The sequence below is a fragment of the Salvelinus sp. IW2-2015 genome, linkage group LG20 (genome assembly GCF_002910315.2).
Source record: "Salvelinus sp. IW2-2015 linkage group LG20, ASM291031v2, whole genome shotgun sequence".
Taxonomy (NCBI): Eukaryota; Metazoa; Chordata; class Actinopteri; order Salmoniformes; family Salmonidae; genus Salvelinus; species Salvelinus sp. IW2-2015.
Genome location: NC_036860.1, coordinates 7,300,643 through 7,311,564, shown reverse-complemented (window position 1 = coordinate 7,311,564; position 10,922 = coordinate 7,300,643). Strand labels below are relative to the sequence as shown.

The following is a 10,922-nucleotide window of genomic DNA, read 5'->3' as shown; positions in this document are numbered from 1 at the left end:
GAAGTTACAGTCTTCAGATTGAAAGTTCAAATCTCAAGAGAATTTTTGGTTGCTGTGCCTTTTTTCTGTCTCTAATGAATTTTAATTTTGTTGACCTATCAACATTTTCGCTACCATTCTCCTCCCCGGCTGTCCGCCACCAAAAAGCCTGTTTGGTATGACTCTTGCTCCAAGTTCCCTTGACCTGTAACAGAATGAAAAGGCCCAAAACAGCAGCTACTGCAGCAGCACTCTACGAAAGGCTAAGGGAAAATGATTGAAGAGGGCGAATAAGAGGGAGAAGCGGAGCATGGGTCAGTTCGGCACGGTCTGGGGGAGGAAAGGAGAATGGGAATGGGAGATGTTTTGCTGTATTTCGCGTGCCGGCGCGAGAGGTACGAGCTAGACTCCATATCTGTCTGAGCACCATTTCAAGCTGTGGAATGCTCTACTGCACTCAAAGAGGACTGCCATCAACTAACAGACTAGAAGGACCCTTGGGACTAAACATCTTTGACCCCTTGTCTCCCCGTTCTGAGGCACGACTCACACTCCAAACGGGCAGTGCGGAAAAATGGACTCTGACCGGGGGCAAAGGGCCTTCCTGCTCCCGTTTGCTAACTCAGGCCGCCAGTACTTGTCATGGTAAAGCAGTAGGTAAAATCGACACAATTCTGCAAGCTGATTCTCATGACGGGAGCCACCTCTCAGGGTGCGCGTGGGAGTGCCTCCCCACCTGCTCAGCAGTACCCTCCTCATATCATCTCCCAGTGGACTCAAAGGGTGTTTTTAACAGGCCTCTCTCCAAATCGACTGCATAGCCAAGCCACCCCTATTGAAAACCTCCCCACTTATACAACCTCGGATCTATATAGCCTTTGGCCAACGACACCAGCCCTATTAAGGGAGGTCAGAGAACCTGGTAGTGTGGTGGCAACGGATTTCTACACAACCTACACTGTTTCACCTCAGGGAGTGGTTCGTCTTCAACGTGAATCAAGACAACAACAAGGAGATGACTTTGTACACCTCCCGTCGGATTCTGGCAGTGTCGCGGGCAGGTTAATTAGGTAGGGATTATGCGTTGAATGTAATTACTTATTCCTATAGGTCTACACACTTAATTCATGAGGTTACAATGAGGCATTGGTTCTGAACATGGTGGAGAATTGGTAGAACGAGAGCCTCGTGGGTTAGAGAGCATTATGCAAAGGTATCCACTTAACTTAGCATCGTTTTAACCTTCACAATACACCCCCAAAACAAACTATCTTCAATCCTGGTACCAAAAAACACAACATCAAAGGACAAAGTAATTATCGCCAGTGGGTCACGAAAAGAATAGCCAAAATTGGGAGGGCAGACTGAAACAACGAGGAAGGCAGCAGGGCGCGTTATTGCCCATCAATCGCAACCAAGGTACGTCTCAAAGAGCCTATAGAAAAGAATTTTCGCGCCAATAGGGGGTTGTCAAGAATCCCCTGGAACCTTGGCAAAAGTTGTACTATGTTTTCTTAAATCAAACTCAATCAGACCCATCCTGACTTATGCGGTCTGCACGTTTCTACCATGGTAAGACCTGGTATGTGGCCCACAACTCTCGATCACATCTCTCTCTGACAGCAAGGACTACAGAGGCAAGGATAATATGGTTAGTGCATGTGGCCAAGTATCAGCTCCGATCCTGGGGCCAAAGTCATCCTGCAGATCGCAGCGAACCCTGTCTATACCCAGGAGCCTGGGTGTCGAGGCATTCATAGATAATAAGAAGCGGCAGATCTACCTACAAAATAGCTTGCAAACTGTGGGACTAAATACTTTGGCCTTGAAACTCATCACAACATTTGTGTCTTTTAGTACATTTTTGATGACCACTTTTGCATTCTCTGTGTTTCTCACCCGCAACGGCCAAAGCTGGTCAGCAAAAGGAAATGCGCCAAGTCTTTTCGGATCCAAAAGTGGGTTTCGTTAATCAGCTGGTCTAAATGGGTTGCACCACGTAAGCCCAACTGTATGAACTCCATGAGAACAGCTCACTATGTTCAAATTGGAATGAGTCTTAGAAAAAGTACCACTCAGATGTACAGGAATGTATACTTTTTACCCGACTAATCATTGCATCTGAGACCTACCCTTATAACCTAAACCTCCCAAACCTATCAGGACATCTCACGCGTCGAAAAGTTTTTGGTACATGAATTCCTGCTCGACTCATAACTGGGACACTGTTTTTATACTTAAATCTTTAACATTATTCTAATGGTGCTATAGTCCACCAGCTCAATTCCCTACCCTACATATACGACATGATTCTGCTAACAATCAAAACTAGACGTCTGAAATGACGTTCTGTACCCAGTGGGAAATGACCACTTCTGGATAGGTCATGTTGTATTGGAGGTCGTGCGGATAACTCCATTCGTTTGCCAGTCCCCGCAACCCTTATAGTCAAGAGCCTGCTCCTACGTAAGTCCGTAAGTTACAGCCCCTGTAATATGCCTCGTTACAGTTATTTTATTGTTGCTCTTTAATTATTTTGTTATTTTTTTTCTATTTTCTTGTCTTTTTTTACTTCAGTTTATTTAGTAAATATTAACATCTTATTCTTATCTTAAAAAAGATGCATTGTTGGTTTAAGGGCTTGTAAGTAAGCAGTTTCCACTGTAAGGTCTGTTGTATTTGGCGCTGTGACAAATCAACATTTGGATATTGATTTGAACATTGTTTAGAGAAAGGGATTTCAGTTTTCAAGGTCTCATAGCTTAGAGAGAAGAAGCCTCGTGATGTATTGGAGCAGTCAAATGCATGACCCAGTATTTGGTCGTCACATGACTTTAAGCAAACATTAATTATGAATGCATGATAGAAGCTAAATAATAATGCAATGATAGTGAAGTATGTAAGGGAAACTAAGACGGGACTGGCCCCGGTTATGAGCTCCCTGGACAGGCGTTCAAGTTTGTTTGGAACGCATCTCCCGGAGCGCGCGCTGACAACACCAATTGATTCCATAATTACGATTGACTTTCCCAGTGTCCCTGTGTGTAGAATGTTCACAAGCATGGCTTGGGAGACTAGATTATGGTCTTCAGATTTCACATCGTTGGGGTTGATTAGATCATTAGGGTAACAAGTTAGCACTAAAAGAAGGTATTCTATGGGGTTATTCCGCCACTGCGTGACTGTTGGATTGGCAGTGGCGCTGGGAAGGATAGTAGGAGAGCACTGTTTCCGTTCCGTCCTCATCAGCTATCCTCTCCTCGTTCAGAACTAGGGGGTGAGGAGACTGTTGGCTGTTCTGGATGGGGACCCCGGCGGCTCTCTGGCTCTGAGTGTTGAGCGGACCTATCCGCAGTGCCCAGGATACGGTGATGCGCGCTGGTACAGACTGACCCGTGTCCTTGAGGCTCAGCTGGAACAGACACAGTACTACACATCAGTACTCTGAGCACGAATGTCCTGGCAGTGTTAGATTATACTCAACTAAATCTAATTACCCGTGTAATTTACTAACTAGGATGGGCAAAATATTTTTATAACTAATTCAAATACATATGACATTGTTGATTGATAACTGGGAAATTCAGAAATTCAAAGATTTAAATGCTTTATTTCTATCTTGGACCTTTGCTGAATGACGCAAATGAGCACATGGCAGAAGTAAACAGGCGGATATCTTGCTTTTCTCCAAAAAGGTAGTCACAGCCGACATCATGATCTCGCATGGCATATGTACATTTTTGTCTTCCCACTTAAAAACACGAGACGGAACCAGAAAGAATCAATGTTGAAAAGAGAAGAAGGGTGTGTGTGTGTAGCCTATATTTAAGTCATTTAGCACGAATGGGACGGGCTATTCGAACCGTCACACCACTAGATTGTGAATCATGGCCCATTCAATCTCCTAGCCTATCCTCACAAGATGTGGTGGGGAGGGGGGGAAGAGGAACAGGTCAGCAACTCGTAGAGCTGTGTCGACTTGTCGAAACAGCAGTCAGAGGTGACCTGTGTGGTCAAGGAGCATTTAGAGGGCCAGCAGACAGGGACCGACCAACATGTCAGCATGGTTCCAATCTGGCGCCAGAGTTTGCACCTACTTACCTAGTTTCCTGTCTTACAATAAAACCATAAAATACGTAGGGAGTGGGACGCCCAATCCTTAGAACAACGCTGGCCTGGCAGGCCTGGCTGGCTGTAATTAGAAGATGAGTGTAGTCGTAGAAATTACAATCTATATTTATATAAGACTGGTCAGAGTGCTGCCTTGGTAATCAGGATTAACTCACGCAGCAAAAATGCCTCACTTCCAGGTTTGGTGGGCAGCGGGCCGATATTAGTTATTGGTGTGCAGTCTAGCACAGAGAGAAGTGATTGTCAATGTTGACATGTTTAACGGGATCTGTTATGTTTCATAATGAACCTGAGTAATGTACTTCTGTATGTGTTGGTAGTTAATTGAGTGTGTTTTGTTTACTGTAGTGTGTGATGATCCAAACAAGTGTTGCCTCAGTGGTACAGTAGGGACCAGCTGTGTGGTGAGGGAGAGCTTGCTGCTGTTCATTGTCATATAGAGTAGATATCATACTGATTCTAACAGATGGGATTGGCCATTCCTCTCATATTGAGGGTCACACTGGGAAGGGCAGGTAAAGCACGCACAACGGCTAATGCGTCAGGGTTTCCGTTACTGGTAAATAGCCGGCTTTTAGCTGGTAAATTATTGTTTTAATAAAATTAGAAAAGCCGATAAATAAAATTGGCGCCGAAAACCATTTTTCAGGAGAAGAAAAAATATAATTTGGAAATCCAATGCTCTTTTTTTTTTTACTATTGTTTGGTGAAAATACCAGTCAATGGTAGAATACAATTTGAAGTGGTTATTTAGAGTCTAGGTTAAATTTGTATAACTTAGACAAATTTAAATTGCAGCATACATGTCAGACGCATGAGAGTCTTGCTTCTGAAGCATTCTCAAGACACAGCTAAATGCACTCATGGTGCTTAAAAACAAGACTGAGAACTTCAGGTTCGGTAAGTTCGGACTTTCCTAGAAAGAGGCCCGAGTTGCTTTGCAGACTTTGGAATTCTGAGTTGGATGACTGTTCCAAAATAGTTTTCGCGCAGTGGGAAGCAGTTCAAATTAAGTTTTCACCCCCGAAGCCGCCACAAAGTTCCAGTGTGACGTCAATGGCACCTGAAGTCGATATTTTCCCCAGATTTCCTTCGAGTTGTTTTGGAACAGTGTGGAGAGCGCAATAGGCACGAAGTGTCATGCTTCATCAGTGTATCACAGACACACAAGTCACTCCCAACTTTGCATTGAGCTAGTGAGCAGGTCGGGGATGTCGGCCCTGGGAAGAGACTATAAGGCTGTGTCGAGAAACCCTGGCAATGGGGAAGACCGAAGGTACGCAGGCCTGAAGGCAATGCTGTCGGCTTTAGTAGTAGGCGGCCCGAGAGGGCCGGGTGGGGGCGACCGGGTGGCGGCCGGGTGGAGGGGGGGAGGCGGAGAGAGGGGTGGAGGGCAGTATGCATTTTTGAACATATACTATAATTGTTTGAAACGCTGAACGTTTTATACATAAAACTCAGCAAAAAAAAGAGCGTCTCTCACTGTCAACTGCGTTCGTTATTTCAACAAAACTTTAAACATGTGTAAAATATTTTGAATGAGAATAAAACAAGTTTCCACCAACTGAGACAGTAAACTGAAGACAGTTCCCACAGAACATGTGACTAACAGAATGGAATGATGTGTCCCTGAACAAAGGGGGGGGCAAAATCAAAAAGTAAAGTCAGTATCTGGTGTGGCCACCCGAGTTGCATAAGGTACTGCATGCATCTCCTCATGGGACTGCAACGCAGAATTTGCCGAGCTCTTTGCTGTGAGATGTTAGCCGCGCAACACTCGATCCACCCAAAGGCACCTGCAGAGTTCCCGGACATTTCTGGGGAAAATGGCCTAGCCACTCACCCCTGATCTTAACAGGTCCAGAGGTGCTTCAACATGGGATTGAGATCTGGCTCTTTCGGTGGCATAGGCAAGAAGACGGGCATTCTGTCTGCAGGAAATCAGCCTGGAACAGTAGTGGCTATTGTCATTGTCATGCTGGACGGGTTGTCCAGGATGAAGCCGCAGAAAGGGGTAGCCACATGAGGAGGAGGATGTCCTTCCCTGTACGCAGCGTGGAGATTGCCCGCAATGACACAGCTCCAGTCCCGATGATGCTGTGACACATCGCCCCGCCATGACTGATCCCTCTAAATTTCGAATCCTGCCTTTTCCGGAGACAGGCTCGGTGTATGCTCAATATTCCTTTGACGATATGACGCGAAATCCGACCAATCACCCCATGGGAGAGAACAGTGACTCGTCAGTGAAGAGGCACTTTTTGCCAGCTCCTCTGTCCCTGGTCAATGGACGGTGGGTTTTGTGCCCATGAGGCGACCGTTGTTGCCGATGATGTAATGGTGAGGCTACTTACAAAAAAGGACCTACACAGACCATCCAGCCTCTCTCAGCCTATTGCGGACAGTCTGATGCACCTGATGGAGGGATGTGCGTTCCTGGGTGTAACTCAGGCAGATTTGTTATGCCCATCCGTAGCCGATTGTCCCGCAGGTGTGATGTTACGGATTGTACCGATCCTGTGCAGGTGTTAACACGGCGCTGCTCGCGGGGACGGATCAGCTGTCCGTCCCTGTCTCCCTGTGGACAGCTGTCTAGGCCGTTTCACAAGTACGGACATTGCAAGATTTATGCCCTGGCCACAGGCTGCAGTCCTTGCTCCTGCCATAGCATGCCCTAAGGCACGTTCACGCAGATGAGCAGGGCCCCGCGGCCATGCCTTTCTTTTGGTATTTTGTTTCAGAGTCAGTAGAGAAGAGCCTCTAGTGTCCCCTAAGGTTTTCATAAACTGTGACCTTAATTGCTGATACAGTCTTAAGCTGTTAGGGTGCGTCATACATGACTGTTCCCGACATACAGGTGCATGTCATTTTAATTGTTTATTTCATTGAACAAGCATGGGAAACCCGGTACAAAATGAGATTTGTTGGAAGTATTTGATTTTTACACCGAATTTCCTGTTTGAAAGACCGAGGTCCTGAAAAGGGACGTTTCTTTTTTTTTTGCTGAAGTTATATTTATGAGGCATGTTCCTAAGCCCGTTGTTTCAAAGTCCTGCAAAATCGTTAGCAACTATTTAAAATTAAAGCTTTCTTTAATTGGCCAGTATTCCAATGAGGCACAATTGTAGTTCCGTATTAGCACCCTGGTAAGTTGTTGAATAGTTAGATTCTCCCCTCTTTCTTAATGATCTAAACGGATGTTTATCCACAATCTTTACATCAAACTACTACATGTTGCGGTGCGTATTTCCTTTCCCCTCCCCGCTAATATATTGCATTTGGAAACGATACATTTGCGCGTGTCCTTACTGGCCTTGTGCGCAGTTGGTGCAGCAATTTTAGAATGTTACGAATGAAGAAGATCAACTTTTAAGCTAATATGTCTGATTCTGTTTCAATCAGACTCATTGCTTTTTTTAATAAAATAATGACTGCAGCTGTGGCCAGGGCAATAAATTGCAATGTCCGTACTGTGAAACGCCTAAGACAGTGTCACAGGGAGACAGGACGGACAGCTGATCGTCCCCGCAGTGGCAGCCCACGTGTAACACCTGCACAGGATCGGTACATCCGAACATCACACCTGCGGGACAGGTACAGGATGGCAACAACTGCCTGAGTTACACCAGGAACGCACAATCCCTCCATCAGTGCACAGACTGTCCGCAATAGGCTGAGAGAGGCTGGATTGAGGTCTTGTAGGCCTGTTGTAAGGAGGTCCTCACCATACATCATCGGCAACAACGTCGCCTATGGGCACAAACCCACCGTCGCTTGACCAGACAGGACTGGCAAAAAGTGCTCTTCACTGACGAGTCACGGTTCTCTCACCAGGGGTGATGGTCGGATTCGCGTTTATCGTCAAAGGAATGAGCATTACACCGAGGCCTGTACTCCGGAGCAGGATCGATTTAGAGGATCAGTCATGGTCTGGGGCGATGTGTCACAGCATCATCGGACTGAGCTTGTTGTCATTGCGGGCAATCTCCACGCTGTGCGTTACAGGGAAGACATCCTCCTCCCTCATGTGGTACCCTTTCTGCAGGCTCATCCTGACATTACCCTCCAGCATGACAATGACAATAGCCATACTGTTCGTTCTGTGCATGATTTCCTGCAAGACAGGAATGCCCGTCTTCTGCCATGGCCACCGAAGAGCCAGGATCTCAATCCCATTGAGCACCTCTGGGACCTGTTAGATCAGAGGGTGAGGGCTAGGGCCATTCCCCCCAGAAATGTCCGGGAACTTGCAGGTGCCTTGGTGGATGAGTGTGGTAACATCTCACAGCAAGAGCTGGCAAATCTGGTGCAGTCCATGAGGAGATGCATTGCAGTACTTAATGCAGCTGGTGGCCACACCAGATAYTGACTGTTACTTTTGATTTTGACCCCCCCTTTGTTCAGGGACACATCATTCMATTTCTGTTAGTCACATGTCTGTGGAACTTGTTCAGTTTATGTCTCAGTTGTTGAAACTTGTTATTCTCATTCAAATATTTACACATGTTAAGTTTGTTGAAAATAACGAACGCAGTTGACAGTGAGAGGACGCTCTTTTTTTTGCTGAGTTTATGTAGTAAAACGTTCAGGTTTCAAACAATTAAGTATATGTTTCAAAATGCATACTGCCCTCCACCCCTCTCTCCGCCTCCCCCCCTCCACCCGGCCGCCACCCGGTCGCCCCCACCCGGCCCTCTCGGGCCGCCTACTACTAAAGCCGACAGCATTGCCTTCAGGCCTGCGTACCTTCGGTCTTCCCCATTGCCAGGGTTTCTCGACACAGCCTTATAGTCTCTTCCCAGGGCCGACATCCCCGACCTGCTCACTAGCTCAATGCAAAGTTGGGAGTGACTTGTGTGTCTGTGATACACTGATGAAGCATGACACTTCGTGCCTATTGCGCTCTCCACACTGTTCCAAAACAACTCGAAGGAAATCTGGGGAAAATATCGACTTCAGGTGCCATTGACGTCACACTGGAACTTTGTGGCGGCTTCGGGGGTGAAAACTTAATTTGAACTGCTTCCCACTGGGGAAACTAGTTTTGAACAGTCATCCAACTCAGAATTCCAAAGTCTGGAACTCGGGCCTCTTTCTAGAAGTCCGACTTACCGACCTGAAGTTCTCAGTTGTTTTTAAAGCACCATATGCATTTGCTSTTTGAGATGCTTCAGAAGCAGCTCTCATGCTGTCTGACATGTATGCTGCAATTTAAATTTGTCTAAGTTATACAAATTAACCTATCGACTAATAACCATTCAAATGTATTTACATTGACTGGTATTTTCACCAAATAGTAAAAAAAAAAAAAAAAAGAGCATTATTTCGCAATTATATTTTTTCTTCTCCTGGAAAATTGGCCGGCGCCAATTTTATTTATCRGCTTTTCTATTTATAAAACAATAATTTACAGCTAAAAGCCGGCTATTACCAGTTAACGGAAACCCTGAYGCATAGGCCGTTGTGCGTGCTTACCCCTCCCTTCTCAGTGTGACCCTCAATATGAGAGGAAGTGGCCAACCCATGTAGAATCAGATGGATATCACTCTAATGACAATGAACACAGCAGCTCTCCCTCACACACAGCTGGCCTACTGTACCACTGAGGCAACACTTGTGGATTCATACACACACTACAGTAAACAAACACACTAATTAACTACCAACACATACAGAAGTACATACTCAGGTTCATTATGAAACATAACAGTCCCAGTAACATGTCAACATTGACAATCACTTCTCTCTGGTGCTAGACTGCACCAATAACTAATATCCGCCCGCCTGCCCACCCCTGGAAGAGCATGCTGCAGTAATCCATTACCAAGCAGCACTCTGACCAGTCTCTTATAATATATAGATTGTATTTCTACGACTACACTCATCTCTTACAGCCAGCCAGCCTGCCAGCCAGCGTTGTTCTAAGGATTGGGGCAGTCCCACTCCCTACGTATTTTATGGTTTTATTGGTAGACAGGAAACTAGGTAGAGGTGCACTCTGGGCCAGATTGGAACCCATGCTGACATGTTGGTCGGGGTCTGCGGCTCTAAATGCTCCTTGACCACACAGGTCACCTGACTGCTGTTTGACTGACACAGCTCTACAGAGTGCTGACCTGTCCTCTCCCCCCCTCCCCCCACATCTTGTGAGGATAGGCAGGAGATGAATGGGCCATGATTCACAATGTGTGTGACGTGTGGGTCCCATTCGTGCTAAATGACTAAATATAGGCTACACACACACACCCTCTCTCTTTTCAACATTTGATCTTTCTGGTTCCTCTCGTGTTTAAGTGGAAGACAGAAAATGTACATATGTTTTGCGAGTAAACAGCCAATTTGAATTTCTGGGCATACAGTGCATTTGGAAAGTATTCAGACTCCTTTACTTTTTCCACATTTTGTTACGTTACAGCCTTATTCTAAAATGGATTAAATAAAACATTCCTCAATCTACACACAATACTCAATAATGACAAAGCAAAAACAGGTTTGTAGAAATCTTTGCACATTTATAAAAAAACAAAAACAGAAATAACTTATTTACATAAGTATTCAGACCCTTTGCTATGCGACTCGAAATTGAGCTCAGGTGCATCCTCTCAGTAAAAGGCACATGACAAGTCGCTTGGAGTTTTACAAAAGGCACCTCAAGGACTCACAGACCATGAGAATTCAAGATTCTCTGGTCTGATGAAACCAAGCTTGAACTCCAGCCTGAATGCCAACTGGAGGAAACCTGGCACCATCCCTACAGTGAAGCATGGTGGTGGCAGCATCATGTTGTCGGGATGTTTTTCAGAAGCAAGGAT

At 45.7% G+C, this 10,922-nt stretch overlaps 1 protein-coding gene across 1 annotated transcript in view; it reads right to left on the bottom strand.

Annotated features, from left to right (window-relative positions):
- LOC111981054 (LIM and SH3 domain protein 1) overlaps positions 1-10,922 on the bottom strand; it is a 45,424-nt gene that overhangs the window by 10,173 nt on the left and 24,329 nt on the right. The gene's annotated exons all lie outside the window — the stretch shown is intronic.